This window comes from Pipra filicauda, unplaced genomic scaffold, assembly GCF_003945595.2.
Source record: "Pipra filicauda isolate LSUMZ 115617 unplaced genomic scaffold, ASM394559v2 scaffold4_size7858003_pilon, whole genome shotgun sequence".
Classification (NCBI taxonomy): Eukaryota; Metazoa; Chordata; class Aves; order Passeriformes; family Pipridae; genus Pipra; species Pipra filicauda.
In genome coordinates this window covers 6278929-6293831 of record NW_024104643.1, presented here as the reverse complement: position 1 = coordinate 6293831, position 14903 = coordinate 6278929, and the positions used below count along the sequence as shown (strand labels likewise).

The 14903-nt window shown below is 59.9% G+C and overlaps 1 protein-coding gene across 3 annotated transcripts in view; it reads left to right on the top strand.

Annotated features, from left to right (window-relative positions):
• The first annotated feature begins 268 nt into the window (after positions 1-268).
• The window catches only part of SRC (SRC proto-oncogene, non-receptor tyrosine kinase), a 28829-nt gene continuing 14194 nt past the window's right edge, over positions 269-14903 (top strand). For 2 of the 3 annotated variants that reach the window (XM_039386723.1, XM_039386721.1), the window contains exons 1-2: positions 10097-10930; positions 12930-13004. The gene's annotated coding sequence lies outside the window, so the exon portion shown is untranslated. Of the gene's footprint in view, positions 291-10096; positions 10931-12929; positions 13005-14903 lie in introns of those variants that run through there. The other variant, XM_039386722.1, reaches the window with a different exon arrangement.

The following is a 14903-nucleotide window of genomic DNA, read 5'->3' as shown; positions in this document are numbered from 1 at the left end:
TTTTTTTTTTTATTTTCCCCTCCCCGCGGTTCTCCCCCCCCGCCCCGCAGAAGGGGTGAGCGGGGGCGGGCGAGGCACCAGCGCGCCGGGGCCGCGGCGCTGCGCGATGCTGCTGCCGGCGGCGCAGCCCTGAGCCCCGAGCCCCGAGCCCGGCCCGGTGCGGGGCGGTGCGGGCACCCAGCGCGGCGGCGGCGGGGGGCGGCGGCCGCGCCCCCGGCGCGGAGACAAAGCCGGGGCCGAGCGCTGGAGGCGAGCGGCGGGGGCGGCCCCGCGGAGCGGACGGGCGGGAGGTGAGCGGCGGCGGCGGCGGGGAGGGCGCGGCGAGGGGAGCCGCGGGGCGAGCGGGGGGTCCCGCGGTCCGGCGGGGGGAGCGCCGGGGTCCGGCAGTGGATCTGGCGGGGAGTGCCCGGGGTCCGGCCGTGGGGTCCGGCGGGGGATGCCCGCAGTGGGGACCGGGGGGGGATGCCCGCAGTGGGATGCCCGCGGAGAAGTGCGGGGGGGATGCCCGCGGTACGCGCGAGCTGGTTGTGGGTCCGACCGGGGTTGCCGCCAGTTTGGCGAGGCGGCGGTGGGTCAAGCCGAGCATGCCCAGGCTGCGGTGGGGCAGCTGTGGGTCTGGCAGTGGGAGATGCCCGCAGCCCGGAGAGCTGGTGGCGGGTCCCCACAAGGATGCTCGCGGTCTGGCTCGGGGTGTCCGTGAGGCGGCTGTGGGTCCAGCGGGATGCACATGGTCTGGTGGGTCAGCCGTGGGTCTGGCTGGGGATGTCACTGCCTGGCGGGGCAGAGCTGGGGACGCGGGGGGTCCGGCGGGGCGGCCCCGCCTGCCTGCAACTCCCCTTTGTTGTGCTCAGGGGCTGTGGGGGACCCCCGGGAGCGCAGGGCGGGGACAGCCGGGCTGTATGTAGGCCAGGACATGAAATATTCATCGCCCCCCTGCTTTGATGTCTCGTGATCTGCTTCCCTTGTCGTGTTTGCTAACCGGTGATTCTGGGGCCAGTGTCCAGCCCTGGTGGGCCTGACGAGCTGTGCCCCTCGCTGTGCCCCTCGCTGTGTCCGGCTGGCTCACCCTACTGGGGGGCTGCAGAGCCCCAGCTTGTCTGATTTACGACTTTATCCAGCCGGGACGTTCCTCCATCACAGGCTGGGCGGTCCAACCCCCACGTGTGGCTGCAAGCAGTGGCACTGCCGTGTTCCCTCTGTCCCTGTCACAGCCCCCGGTGCCATGGAAGAGTGTTGTGGCTTTTGCCTTGAGCCCCACCGGGGTCGGGATGTGGTTTTATCGTACTCACTGCCAGACAGGCTGTGCTGCGTCCTGGTGCCACTTGGGACGGACACGGGGGGCAACCTGCAGGGATGGGGCCACTGCTCAGGGCTGTGTGCACTGGGGACAGGGGTGGTAGGAGGGTGGCATCTTGTGGTGCTGGTCCTGGCGTGGTCCTGTCTGGTGCTGAGCATCGTCTCAGGGAGCTGCACAGCCTCCTGTGAGACCTTCTGGATTGAGTGGGGATCTGTTGCATCTCCGTGCGTTCTGCTGGCCCTGCACAGTGCACTCTTCCCTGGCCCTTCCTCACCCCAGAGGCTGCTGTCTTGTGCCAGGGCTCAGCCCAGGAGGTGACTGTGGTCCTGGTCCTGGTCCCAGTCCCAAAGACACTGGGCAGCAGTGAAGGTTATAGGTGGCAGGGAGCAGGTTGTGCTGCCCTGTGTGTGCCATGACCCATCCTCCTGGTCGCCAGAAGTGATGCAAAGGAAGGGACATGATGTGGCTGCTCTGTGCAGCTGGGGGGTCCCCCAAGACAGATTCCACCACCCTGTGGCATTAGGAACTGGGAACAGTGGAGGATGCAAGGCCCAGGGGGTTCCTGGGGTGAGCTCCTACCTGTGCAGCAGGGACAGGGACAGGGACAGGACAGCACAGACCCAGCAGTGCTCTGTGAAACTAAGCTGTGGGAAGGTGGCAACAAAAGACTTGATTTTTCTTCCTACTGCCCGGCTGGTGCTCCCTGAGGAGGAGGTGTATGGCAGGAGGGAGCTGGGGGGCTTTGTTGCTCTCCTCTCTGCTGAGGACATACTCACTGCCAGCAGTGACCGATGCGAGAACCGAGGCAGGACAGACCTTCTCAAGGCCCAGCTGTTGATGGTGGAAACCTGTTCATCCCTGCCAGGCTTGGAGACCCCCTCAGAACCCAGTGGCTCAACACGTGCCCAGGCCCTCGTGCAGCAGGTGTTGGTCAGACAGTTGTGGGGGGCTGGCAAGGCTGTCTGGAAAGGCACGAGGATGGGGGTTGTGCAGGGAGACATCAGCAATCTTGTGCTTCAAAGCAATATCCCTTTTGTTATTTGCACTGTGGGGCTGCCCCTGACACCTTTGCAGCTGGAGAGGCTGATCCTGGCTGCCCTGTGCTAAGCCAGTTGTTCCGTGCCGCTTTGGCTGGCTCCAAATCCAGCTGTAGGAAAACCTTGGCATTCTGAGTCTCTGAGACTTGTGTGCTGGCTCCCTGGGGAGCTGTGTCTCTGTAATCATTAGCCAGTTAATGCCTGGTTGTCAGGGAAGGACACCTTTGCTTGGGAGATCGAGGGTCAATTCTCACTTCCAAGCTTTGACCTGGGAGCAGCAGGGCAGAGGCTCCTCCAAACACCTCCTGGCTTTGCCAAAACAGCCTGAGACAGGGTTATTTATGGGCTGCGCAGCAGCAGCAGCGAGGGGAAGTCCAATGTTCCCTGTCTCGATCGTTAGTGGCCTTGCAGTGCTCCCTTTGTGATGGAGATGCCCTAATGATAGCTCTGCCCTTTAATGACTTTGTGCCGGAGTGATGGAAAATCATGGAGGTTCCGTGGGGAGGCAGAAAGGGCCATCCCAGCCCCTGGGTGGGAGCTGGGGGAGAGACGAGGAGAGCGCTGCAGTGACCATCTGGTGTGGAGGCTCTGCTGCAGAGACGAGAGGGTCCTTTGCTGCCTTGGTGGCACAGAGGGGACATCAGTGATCCAAGGTGGGGATGGCCTTTAGCAGCATGGGCAGTTCCTGCAAAGCAGCATCATTTTACTGGACTCACCAAGGCAAGGAGGGGATGGCCCATGGGGCTCCCATGCCTCCAAAATCCCGTCTGCCTCTCCCTGCTGTGGTGTGGGATCCCACCTGGCCTTTGAGCTCATCACAGAGCTAAACTCTTATCTAATGAGACCTGAGGGATTTGGTCCATAACCTCTCATTTAAATAATCAACAAATGCCTGTAAGACCTTAAAAGAGAAGAGATAGGAGTGAGTGAACAGCCTGTGCCTCCTCCCAGCTTGTCTAAGGGGGGGAACCGCTGTGCATCACTGGGACAAAGTGCTGGACTCCTGGCATGGCTGAGGGAAATTGGAAAGCCTATCTGAAGTGCTATTGTTTCCTGTACTGTCTATTTTGCAGCTCGGTTTCCAACTTGTTTCTTTATCTCTTGGAACAATTTCCCATCTGAGCTCACTTCCGCAGCGCTCCACATCTCACCCCAGAGCCCGCCTAGAGATGTGTCCAGCCTGCATCCCATCGGAAACGGCCTTGTCAGACAGTGGCACATCCCCACGCTGCTCCCTGGGAGAGAACCCTTTCATCCCATGCCTGGAGAGCAGCTCAGACCTCTGGATGGAAATAACCATCCGTGTATAGCTGTTCCTAGGACAGGAGCGCGGGTTGTTGCTGTTTCCAGTCCAAACCTCTCTTCCCAACCGCCTGTAGCTGTGGGTGGTGCAGACCAGCTCCCTGGGGCTCATGTCTTGCTGAAGTTTCCACCCATCAGCAGAAAACATGCCGTGTGTCACGGGGCTGTTCTAAAGCCTTTGGTTCCTCATCTTTTAAATGGGCAGCCAGCTGGGAGATAGTCCAGTATATCAGAGAATTGTGGAGTGGTTTGTGTTGGAAGGGACTTTAACTCTTATCTAGTTCCAACCCCCCATGTCATCTAGTTCCAGTGCCGCCTATCGTGTGCTTAGGAGGGAAAAAAATAATATTATGGATTGTTTGAGCGTGGCTCCGTCGGGGAGGGCTGAGGTCTGTGCTCGGGGGCACCCGGGCCCCCAGCTCAGCCCCACGCTGGCACAGTGACCTCGGCACCGGCTGTGCTGGCAGCCGGGGTTGCCGCGCACATGCCTGTGCACACGCGCGCTCGGAAAAGACAGCCCTGAAACAGATTTCAGGAGCAAGTGTGGTTTGAACCTGGGCCAGGAACCAGGACCTGCAAATCTGCGTCTTGCGCTGACTTCGCTTCGGGCTATGGATCTGCTGGCTGCCCTTGCTGCGGAGCAGGGAGGGGTTTGGGAGGGCTGGGGACGGGCTGGGGAGCAGAGGGGCATCGGCTGCTGGGCAAGGCAGGGCTGGTCATTGATTTTAATTCAGCTCTTAAAAAAATCTGACCAAGCCCCTTGGTTCTGGGTGGTCTCAGTGGAAATACAGCATCTGAGATATCCGTAGGCTGGCGTGCGGGGGTGGTGGGCTCGTCTGGAGGAATTTGGGGAACAGAACTGCCCAGGGTATTAGAGGCAAAAGTATAAGAAATCGGGCTCGTGCGTAGCGAGCCTGCCCTCCCCTTGCAGCTGTGGGCCCCACGCCAGAAGGGCACAGGGTGGCTTTGGGGTCTGCAGTGAAGGGTGAGTGGCTTTGGTGGATCAGCACCACTGCCAGCATGTGATGTGGGGACACTTGTGACTCGGGGTGTTCTGTGCTTCCTTCCCCACACTGCAAGTCCTGGAGGCTGGTCCTGAGTTTCCCAGCCCCCAGTTTCCTGGTCCCTGCCCATGCTTGACCTGTTGTGGTCTCGCTCCTATGACCATGAGGTTTCGGCTGGCCTCAAGCCTACTGTGTTGGGACTGGATGGATGGATGGGTGGGTGGATGGATGGATGGAAGAAAACCTGACTGTATGCTGTGAAAACAGCCTCCACCTGGAGTGGCTGCTCCCATCCTTCCTGACTGTGTTTGGCAACCTTGGCTAGCAAAAACCTGGGCAATGAGGGTAAAGACCCACTGCTGCATTTCCCCCTCCACCACAAGTGAGGTTAACAAGTCCTGAGTGATTTGTCCCCCCTCCCACGCCATGCACCGGTTTGGGGACAGCATGACAGGGTCAGGTCAGTGCTAAATTGAGCCTAAAAATGTCTCACCTAGGGGCACCCTTTAGAAGGAATTTGGAGTTGGAGGTACAGTGCTGTGTCTGGGTTTCACTGCTCCACCTTGCTTCCCCACCCAGTAAGGAGCACTGTGTGCCTCAGTTTCCCCCAGGAGCACCTGAGAAGCTGCTGTCGGAGGTTGGTGAGGTTTTACACCAAGTGTGTGCCTCAGTTTCTCCCTTTCCCAGCCCCAGCTGCACTGCCCTACCCCACAGACAAAGCCCCACCTTAGGCAGGGCAAATAGAATCTGATCTTCATGAAGCACAACCCCCTTCCTCATCCTCAGCTGTGGCTGCAGCCAGTGCCAGTGGCAGTGGGGTTGGGTGCTGCTGGTCTTTGGATTTTCCTGGGTGGAAGCATGTGCTTGCTGACTTCTGCAAAAAAATGCTACAAAAAAAGTCTGTTGGAGTCTCTTCCTGCTCAGTTGGACCCTTTCCTTCCCCAATTCATTGGGGAAGCACTGGTGGGACCCTGCTGTGCTGGGAAGGGAATTGGGAATCCTTGGCACAGCTGAGGGGGAGCTGCCAGTGAGCACCCTGCTGCACTGGCCAGGGAGGATTTTGTGGGACTAGGAAGGGCACAGATGTAGCTGCAAAGTCACTGTGACCAGGACGAGTTCCCTGCTCCAACATCACGGGCAGCTGAGTTTGGGAGTGTGTGGGGTGGGAAGGCTCAGGGTGATAGGATGGGTGGGGCCAGGCAAGGAGAGCAGCTGCCTGCACAGGTGCACAGCAGTGGGGATGTGTGTGCACCTGTGTGTACACACATCTGAGCCCTCCTCGGTGCTTTGGGGACAAGGAGAGCTCTCGTGCCGTGGTCCAGGGGGGCTGTGCTGAAGGCACCATCAGCCACAGGTGATGGAAAGCGGAGGAGATGCCCTTCATCCCTTTGTTCCTGCATCCCTTCATCCTGTCCCTGTAGGATGAGCAGCGCTAGTGGGGGTTGGAGAGATGCCATGGGAGGGTGTAAGGTCTATGTGCAGCTGGTCCCACACTGCTGGTCCCATCCACCTGACTCGTAGCCTGTCCCTGCTCCCCACCATGGGTGCAGCAAGTGGTGCAGGGCTGGAGGTGTGCAGAGCCTGGCTCCCTGCTCCACGAGTGACAGGGATAAAGACACCAGCTCAGCATTTTTCTTTGTTTTTCATCTGCTCAGGCTGTTGATAGTGAGCACCGTCTGGGGCTGCACCTCCCAGCTGGATCCTCTCCATTGGAGCTGCTGAGCATCTCGCTCGCCCCAGGAGCAGCTGGGGAATCTAACACAGCTTTTTGTGCTTGGAAATGGTTTCCAGGGCTAGCTGATCTCTGTTTGCCCCTTAAGACCCTCCCTGGTCGCTTCATCTGACGCATCCTGAGCGATGCTTTGTTTTGGTGGTGCAGATGGGAGTGGCTGTGGGGACCAGCATCTCTGAGGGCTCTGCCACCAATGATGTCCAGGCTCCCTGTGTGTCAGTGTGCTGAGACCAGAGCCACGGTGCCAAGCTGTGCCCGCTGCTGCAGGAGGTGCTCCCAGTCCCATCCTTGCCTGCACAGGTGAAAGCAGGAATCGAGCGTGCATCCAGCCCTGTTCGTGCAGCCACATTGCAGCGTGTGTGTGTCAGGGCTGATGGCCCCACGGTTCCCTGGAGCACGTGGCTTGTCGGGCAGATGCCCCAGAGTCCCGGAAAAACCTGGAAAAATAATCTGATCATCGGCATAAATTTGCTGCGCAGGATCCTGCTTATTAGTTTGAAACTGTTCAGGGGTCTGCAAAGTGAGGGTGTTGGAAATCAGTGATGGAAGAGCCTTGGCCTCTGCTTGGCATGTCCTTCGACCCCTCCCATTGCAGTGAACCCCAGCACGTGTCCTGCCAAGTCCCTGTGGCTCCAGCCTGGAGCGGGGTGATGCCTGGCCCCACGTTTTTTGTTGAGGGTGCACGTACCCACATACCCTCTCTGCATTGTCCCCTTTTCCCCAGTGAGTCTTTCAGTTCCTGTTCCATGTCAGGAGGGCTGCTGGGAGGTTTCCCACCATGGGGGTCCTTCAGGACCCCTCTGCAGGGCCGGTGGGGCTGCGGCTCTGGCCCCAGAGGGCTGGTGGAGTGCCGGGAGCTCCCCTCCTGGCTGGACTGGCTGGGCTGGTTTCTCTGAAGGTGGAAATGTTTTAGCAGTGACGCCAGCGTGGCCGGGGATGGTTGTAACTTGCTCAGATCTGGAGCTTTTTTGCTTCCTGCGTTCCTTGCCCCCTTCCTCCCCCTGCCCTGGAGATTTGCTGCCTGCCCGAGTTGGAATGGGTGTGGCAGCCCCAGAGCCACAGCTGGTGCAGGTGGCACCACCGGGGTGGCCGGGTCTGAGCCACCTGTGAGTCACCTCAGCCTCCCGCTGCCTCCTGCCCCTTCCCCAGGAGCCGGGCACGGAGTGGGCTGGGTGCTGCCACAGCCATCCCCCGAGAGCACCCGGGGCTGATGTTCCCTTCCAGAAAGCAGAAGCAAACTCCATTTCCTGGAGCCTGAGGCTGCCTGTGCTGGGAGAGGCACTGCAGAAATGGGGAACAGAAATCCTCCCTCCTCCTCAAGAGGCCAGCTCATGTCATCAAGTCTCCATCACCCTGTTCCTGCAGGGCCAGTCCCTCTTCCTGGTGCTTTGCCTGGAGGAGGATGGGAGCAGCACTGATGTGACAGGCCATGGGAAGCTGCTGAACTAGGTGGCAGGTGGTGGAAGCTCATGGGTGCCAGCATGCCCAGGGGCCAGTGTTAAAAAGGTACATTTTGGGCGGTGCTGAGCCCCCACTGCTGAGCCAGAGGGCTCTTCTGGGGAAGCGTTGCCCCATGGCTCCAGGCAGTCCTGGTGGCCAAGAGCTCCAGCTCCTAGTGCCACCCCAGCTCCACATCAGTGTTTCCCTGCCCAGCATTGGCTCTTACCAGCCCCACAGGTGCTCCTGCCCTTGGAAGCATTTCCTTTTGCTTTCCTTCTCCTGGATTTGGCAGGAGGAGAGCAGTGCCCTCATCACCTGTCTAGGAGAAGCTGGCTTCAGGTTAATGCAGGCCAGAGGCTTTGTGTGCCTTGGAAAGCATTTGCTGGAGCAGATTGGGCAATTCCTGGCTTTGGCTGGTGTCCTGGTGGGAATGCTGGAAGCACAGGCTGAGTCAAGCTGGGAGGCAGTGGTAGGCATCCCTGCTCTGACACGGAGCAGCGCCAGCACGATCGGGCTGCACAGCACCCAGCCAGCTTTGAGCACCTCCTGCCAGAGATCCTACCACCACTCTGGACCCTGTTCCTGTCCTGGACCGCCCTCGGGGTGAGAAAGCTTTGTTTTCCCTTCTCCAGTTGTTGGATGCCCTTGCAGTGCAGAAGGGATGCACCCACACACTGATGGATCCTGTTGGTACCCAGGTGTGCTGCAGTGCAGTGATGGGGGTGTGACAAGGTGTGGCAAAGGCCACCTTCCCTTCTCCCATCCCCTGGGGGAGAAAAAGGCTTGAAACCGAGAGCTCGGCACCAGCAAGCACAACTTGCAGCACATCCTGCTCCCTCTGGGCAGCCACTTGCATTGTTTTGGGGAGATAAGGCTTGTGGCTTTCTCCTGCCAGCCCTGTGCAAGATGGTGTTTGCAGGGTGCCCACCATCGGGCGGCTCCTGCCCTTATCCAGTTTTGGGGTGCTGAGGGGGTAGTGGGGGCACAGCCTGCAGCTGTGTGCAGCCACTGGTGTTGGCAGAGCCGCTGCCCATGGCCACAGAGAACCAAAATCTGCCTGTCAAGGGGCTGGCCCTGTGATGGTGGGGAGAGCTGGAGCTCCCTGCATGCTTTCTGTGTTCCCAGTTGGAGTTTCCCAGTTTCTTGGCCAGATGAACATCCTGAGCATGCTTCTGTGCTTCTTGGGGGTTTGTTTTGGTCTTTTAAACTCCCTGTTTTGACATGTCTTGTCAGAGGCATTCTGAACCTCTCCTGACTGTGGCTCTCCCCCGTGCTTGGGGGGAGTGAATTTGGATGGTTGGTCTAATTATCCTTTCCCCTTTTGTGACAAACTGGCCTCTGCTTGCTTGGACTGTGAAGCTTTAATTAAGATGGTTTTAAATTTAACAGGAGTTGACAGGGTCAGGTAGGAGGGGCTGGGACTTATATCTGTGGGGAGTGTTTAGCTGGGCCCCCACGCAGCAGCTGTGCTGCCCTGCTCCTCCAGTCATTCCTTCATCTGGGAGAGCTCTCCATCAGTGGGGGGGACCCAGGGGAGGGCAGAGGCACCTTAGCTCAGGTGCCTTTGACATGCAGTCAGCTGAGCAAAGTGGAGGTCCCGGACAGGCACTGGGAGCACCTGCCTGTGGCTTGTCCCCAAAGTGGAGCCAAGATGAAGGGAGCATCTCTGCATTGCTTCTCCTGTTTTAGGAATCAGTGCAAGTGAGAAACAAGTGTCCTTGTGGAGAAGGGCTGAGGGCACAGTCCAGACATGCCTTCACTACTTCAGCTGGACAGGGAGAGTGTCTGCAGCATCACACCCCACTTTGCAGGGCTGAGGGAGCAGCTCCCACTTTTCACACCACCTGGGACTCATTGTAATAGGGCAGGTCCCAGCCTGGCAGAGATGTGCCTGTGTTCCCCTTTTTGTACTGAGCAAAGCCTGGTGGCGTGGGACAGGGGCCAGGAATCACTTTTTTCACAGGCTGTATTAGGGTGACAGAGAGGATGGTGGGCTGAGCTGGAGCACCCCAAAGCACTGGGGGCTGTGCTGCCGCTCGCTGGCCCCAGGCCGTGATGCTGCCGTGGGAAAGGGCAAACCCGGGAGCATCCCCTGGGAGCGAGGGGGGAACTGCAGTGCGAGCATGTCCGGAGCTGCATCTCCTACTGAAACGTGGGGAGGGAGCAGGGGGTGATGTGGGGAGAGGGATGGGGGGCCACCTTAACATGATTAAAAGACCATCTCGATGTGGTTACAGCAGCACTGACCAAACCATGGTGATTCATCACCCTTGGCACTGACCCCACTGTCTGGGGGCCACAATGGCAGGGGCAGCACTGCTGTCACCTGTCACTGTGCCACCCACGCAGGGGGACACAGGGGATGGCAAAGCGCCCCCAGCGCAGGACCTCTGGTTTAAATGGCACACCTCATATGTGGTTTCCATTTGTGCTGCACGGATCTGCCCCAGCAGGACCCCAGTGCTGCTGGGATGGGGTTGGTTGTGTGCAAAGGGGAGGGAGGGGTCCGATGGGTTTGGGATCGCCGCTCTCTGCCTCTCCCTGTCCCCAGTGCCTGCTGCCATGGGCTGGGTGCCGCCAGGCTGCTTTGTCTCGCCCGCCGTCCCGCACGCTTCATTTTTCAGTCTGGTGTGAGACAGTTGCCGTGATTAATCTCGCCGGGGCTCTGCGAGCCGAGGACACGGCTCAGCTCGGCTTCCTCCATCAGTGGGTGGGTGCTGCTGCCTCAGCCCCTCGCCCTGCTCTCCCTCATCACCCCCCGTCCCACCTGCTGGCAGTGCCGCTCAGCACCCACCCGGCCCCAGAGCAGCCCCAAGGACGGAGCCTGTTTCCCTCCCCAAGGCTTGGTGTCTGGTATCGGGCCCCAGCCTGTCGCGGCATTTCCCAAGGTTTCTGCCTCTGCTGTGTTTTGTCTGCTCCCAATCAGTGTCTTTTGTTAGTGTCTTTGCAAGGACGGTAAGAGCGCTTCCCCTCGCCGCCAGCCCGCTGTCAGCCTGCCCGTTCCACGGCCATTGTATCCTTGAGCGATCCAGGCGCGGCGGAAAACAGCGGGACTCGCCGGGAGGGCAGCCGGTTCCCCTCGCTGTTGCCTTTGCCAGAGCATCTCTGCTGCAGGGAGGTAGGGCAGAGGATGGAGCCTTTCCTGCCACCCAACTTGCCAGTTGATTTTTGGGGGGATTGACCCTGGAGCGCGGAGGTGTGGGAATGCTGGGCAGTCCAGGCGGCGTTCCCAGCGCCGTTCCCAGCGCCGGCGGGGGAGGATGGGGACGCCACTGTCTCGCGTGCCGTGATCTGATCCGAGCTGAGTTGTGCAGCCAAGTGTGCCTCATTTTTAATTGCTTTTGGAGAGGGGAGGGCGGGGTTGGCCTCTCCTTGCTTCGGCCTCTGCCCCGGGCAGGGTGCATGGCTGGGCTCAGCCCTGGCATCCTCCCCTCCAGCTGGGGAGGGATGGGGGGCCGGGAAGACCCTTAATGCAGAGCCAGCAGCACACAGAGATAGGTGGGGATGGCAGCACTGGCCAGTTGCCTGAGCCTGGCCATGGCTATGTCAGTGATATGCTGGTGAGGATGGCAGCACCTCTGCCAAGTGAGCAGCAGGACTGTTCTGGGCTGTGCCAGATGTGCCAGGCAGTGCCAGGCTGCTGCCACAGCAGCCACTTTCAGCCACCAAACACCCAAACCCGGCACTGTGAAGTTGCAAGTGCATCCATCCACATGGGGACCTGTCCCTTCCCTGTTGCAGGACCTGGCACCTCAGCGCCCAGTGTATGGCTGGCTCCAAGCTCAGGCCTATTTGGGTTTCCCTCATGGCTTTTTTGGCCCTATTTGGTCCGGTCATGATCATGGCCTTGCAGCGTGTGCCTGGGAGCCCATGTCACAGCATGCCTGGGTGGTGGGGACACGAGCACGTGTGTGCTGGCACAGCCTTATTTGTGTGTGCTGCAGCCTGGAGTTGGGGCTGCAGCTTTCCCCTTCCATCCCGCTGTGCAATCATTGCCAGCGAGTATTCGTCAAGTACAAATTACAAACCATTCAACGTCTTGAAGAGCTGTCAGTCAGCTCCTGCTCATTATCCTAATCAAATGCACTAAAAATAGTGACAAAACTTAATAACAGCGGGAAGGGGAGGCCATCAAAACAAACCTGCGGTGGGGCACGGCCCCCGGGATGTTCCCCTTGAATGAGGTGTGAAACCTGGGCTCCAGCTGGGAGAGGAGCCTGTTGGGGTGGTGCTCGGGGCTGTGAAGCTGTGGGGGCTAAATCCCCTCCATCCAGGAGCAGGAGCCCCTCGGGGGCAGCTCAAGCCTCTGCTCAGCACTGGGTGAGCAGGGCTGGTTGGAGAGAGATTTTGCTTTTGGTAGGAGAGGAGGGAGCAGAGGCAGTTCCTGCAGGATCTGGGGAATGGGAAGGGGTGGCAGAGCCAGGTGAGGTGCAGCCCTGACTCTGCAGGGCCGTGTCCTGGTCTGCTTTCCACTCGAAGCTCTGCCCCAAGCCACTGCTGCTGAGAAGTGTCACACCATTGCACGATTTTGTGACAGAAAACTGTCCTTTTAGAAAAATTTAGCTAAAATGTCCTTTTTTGGCTGAGTCAGAGCTTCAGCAGCACATGTTGCCTCCCAGACCTTGTGCATGGTTCGTACTGTAGCATCTGTCTGTGCTTTTGGGAATGGAGAAGGTGACTCATCCCAGGGGACAAGGTCCCCGACCCTCCCTGCCGCGGGTCCTGGCTGTCCAGAGATGGAGCAGCAGAGCTGAAAATGCTAGTGTGTCTGGAGGAACTGGCTTTGTTTCTCTCCTGAAAAATCACTCGTTGCGCTGGGGGTGTCCACGCTTCCCTCCCGTCCTGGGACATCGCCCGGGGCGGCTGCAGCCACCTCCTCTCCCGTCCCCGGTGGGTTTGATGAAGTGGAGCAGAGAATCGTCCCCTCTTCACACATGAGAGAAGATCAGAGCGGGCGGGTGTGAGCTGCCGGCCCCGCGCTGGAGGGGTGGCGAGGAGGAGGAGAAGGAGGAGGAGGAGGGCAGTGGCAGTGCTGGGCACCGGCCGTGGCGGGGGGCAGAGGGCACGGTCGGGGGCGCGGGTGCTGCCGCGGGCGCTGACGTTCCCTTGTCTCACAGGCTGCGGCGGGAGCTGAGCTGAGTTGGCCGGAGGCACCTCCCCACCCCGCGGCGAGGCTGTAGCCGAAAGCACTGGTAAGGCATCGCCGATGGCCCGGGGAGGGGGAACCAGGCCACTTTACCTGCCGGGGGGGCTCAGATCTGGGGCCCTGGGTGCGCTACCACAGCCGATTTGGCCTTTGAGCATCTGTGGGTGGGCTGGGGGCTGGGTGCAGGTGCCAAAGGCTGAACCCTCCCTGGATGTTCGCCGAGGCGTGGCCGGCCCGGGGGGCAGAGCTGAGGCCTCGCAACTCATCACGGTGGTGGTTCACGATGTGCTGCTGGCGCTGACCCCCCCGGAGCGGAAAGCAGGGAGTTCCTGCAGGCTGCGACGTGCCCGGGGTGTTAATCCCCGCCGCAGGAAAGCTGCCTCGTCCGCCACCTCGCATCAGTCAGAGCGAGCACGGGAATGCTGGCCGTGCTCCAGCCTGCCACACAAGCCTTGGGAGGGGGAGTAGGGAAGCCCTGCTGGAAACCAAGGCACTGGCCGGGGTGGGGAGTGATGCTGAGCCCCCCATCCCAGCACTGTCGGCTGTGGAAAGCAAGGGAGCAGGGAAATATCCCACTGGGCGTTGGACAGGCTGCCCTGGCTGGATGCTGGCGGTGCTGAGCATCCCTGCAGCCTGCTGCGTGTGGAAATGCTGTCTTTATTAGACATAAATTTATTAGACATAAACACAGCACAGCTGCTGGCCATGGGTATTTTTTGCAGTCTGGCTGCTGTAGTGCTGTCCCACAGCCCCCAGTGATGCTGCTGGGGTGTGCTGGGAGCTGCCACATTGGGTGGTGGGTTCACCCCCTTCCTTGTCTGCCCTTTGACTCTGGGGGAGTTCATCAATGGCTCTGCTGGAAGCAGGGGGGTCTCTCCCTGGTGCCTCCCAGGACCTGAGTGCACAGCACATTCCTGCTGTCATTAATCACTCCTTTGCCAGGCTCTTGCACAACCCTGCATTCTCCCAGGGGAATGTGCACCCTTTCCTCCCTGGCTGCCAAGGGGGATGTTGGGGTCACAGGGTATTTCTCAGGCCCCTCTCCTCCCTGGGGACAGGTGGAGAGCCACAGGGCTAAAGCCATATGGTCCTGTGGGCTGAGTTACCTGGGACTCAGAGTGGGGATGGTGCAAGGCTGCCAGTGCCTCTGGGCACAGTTTGGGGTTGCCAGCCTGCATTTTGCACTAGCCAAGTCGAAGCATGAGCCTGCAGGTATTTATGTGCAAACCAACAGGAGAGCTTGGAGCAGAGCTCGCTGCTCTGCAGCCCCTTCCCCAGAGGACCATGGATTCATGCCTCCTGCTCCTCCTCCTCCTGCATTGGGCCCCGTTGGAGCATCATGTCCTGGTGACCAGCACACCCAGCAAACCCCTTGCCCAGGAGGATCAGCACCCCGGTGCAGGGAGGGAGCTCTGATGTCCGTGAGAGCTCTCCTGCCCAAACCACTGCACAGGAGGGATGATCTCATGGTCCATGGCATCCCTGGCCAGGACATGCCTGGGAGATGCACATCCTGTGCCCACAGGCTCTCAGGTGTGAAGGCAAGGACTCGCCTGCTTTGGGGAAGTGCCTTGGGGATCCACTCTCCCATCTCTGTGGTCCTGGCTAATCTCTGGGCATACTGAGTATTTTATTCTCTGATTTTCTCAGCATGCTGACAAATCCTTTGCTGACCCAGGCTGGATGTGCTCAGGGGACACTTGCGTCCCTGAAGTGCTGCTAAATCCGCTGCCCCAGCCAGGGAGTTTTCCTGCCTGGGGAAGTGCTGTTTCCAGGGGAAACTCTGAGCAGCTCTGCCCTTGCTCACGGTCGCGTGGGCAGTCACAAGCCACACGGTCACAGCCCCACTGTGCCCCCACTTTCCTCCCTGCACTGCTGCTGCCATCCCAGGAGTGCCAGTGGGTGCTGGAGCTCTGGGCAGAGGTGAGAGAGGGGCTTGCTGGGG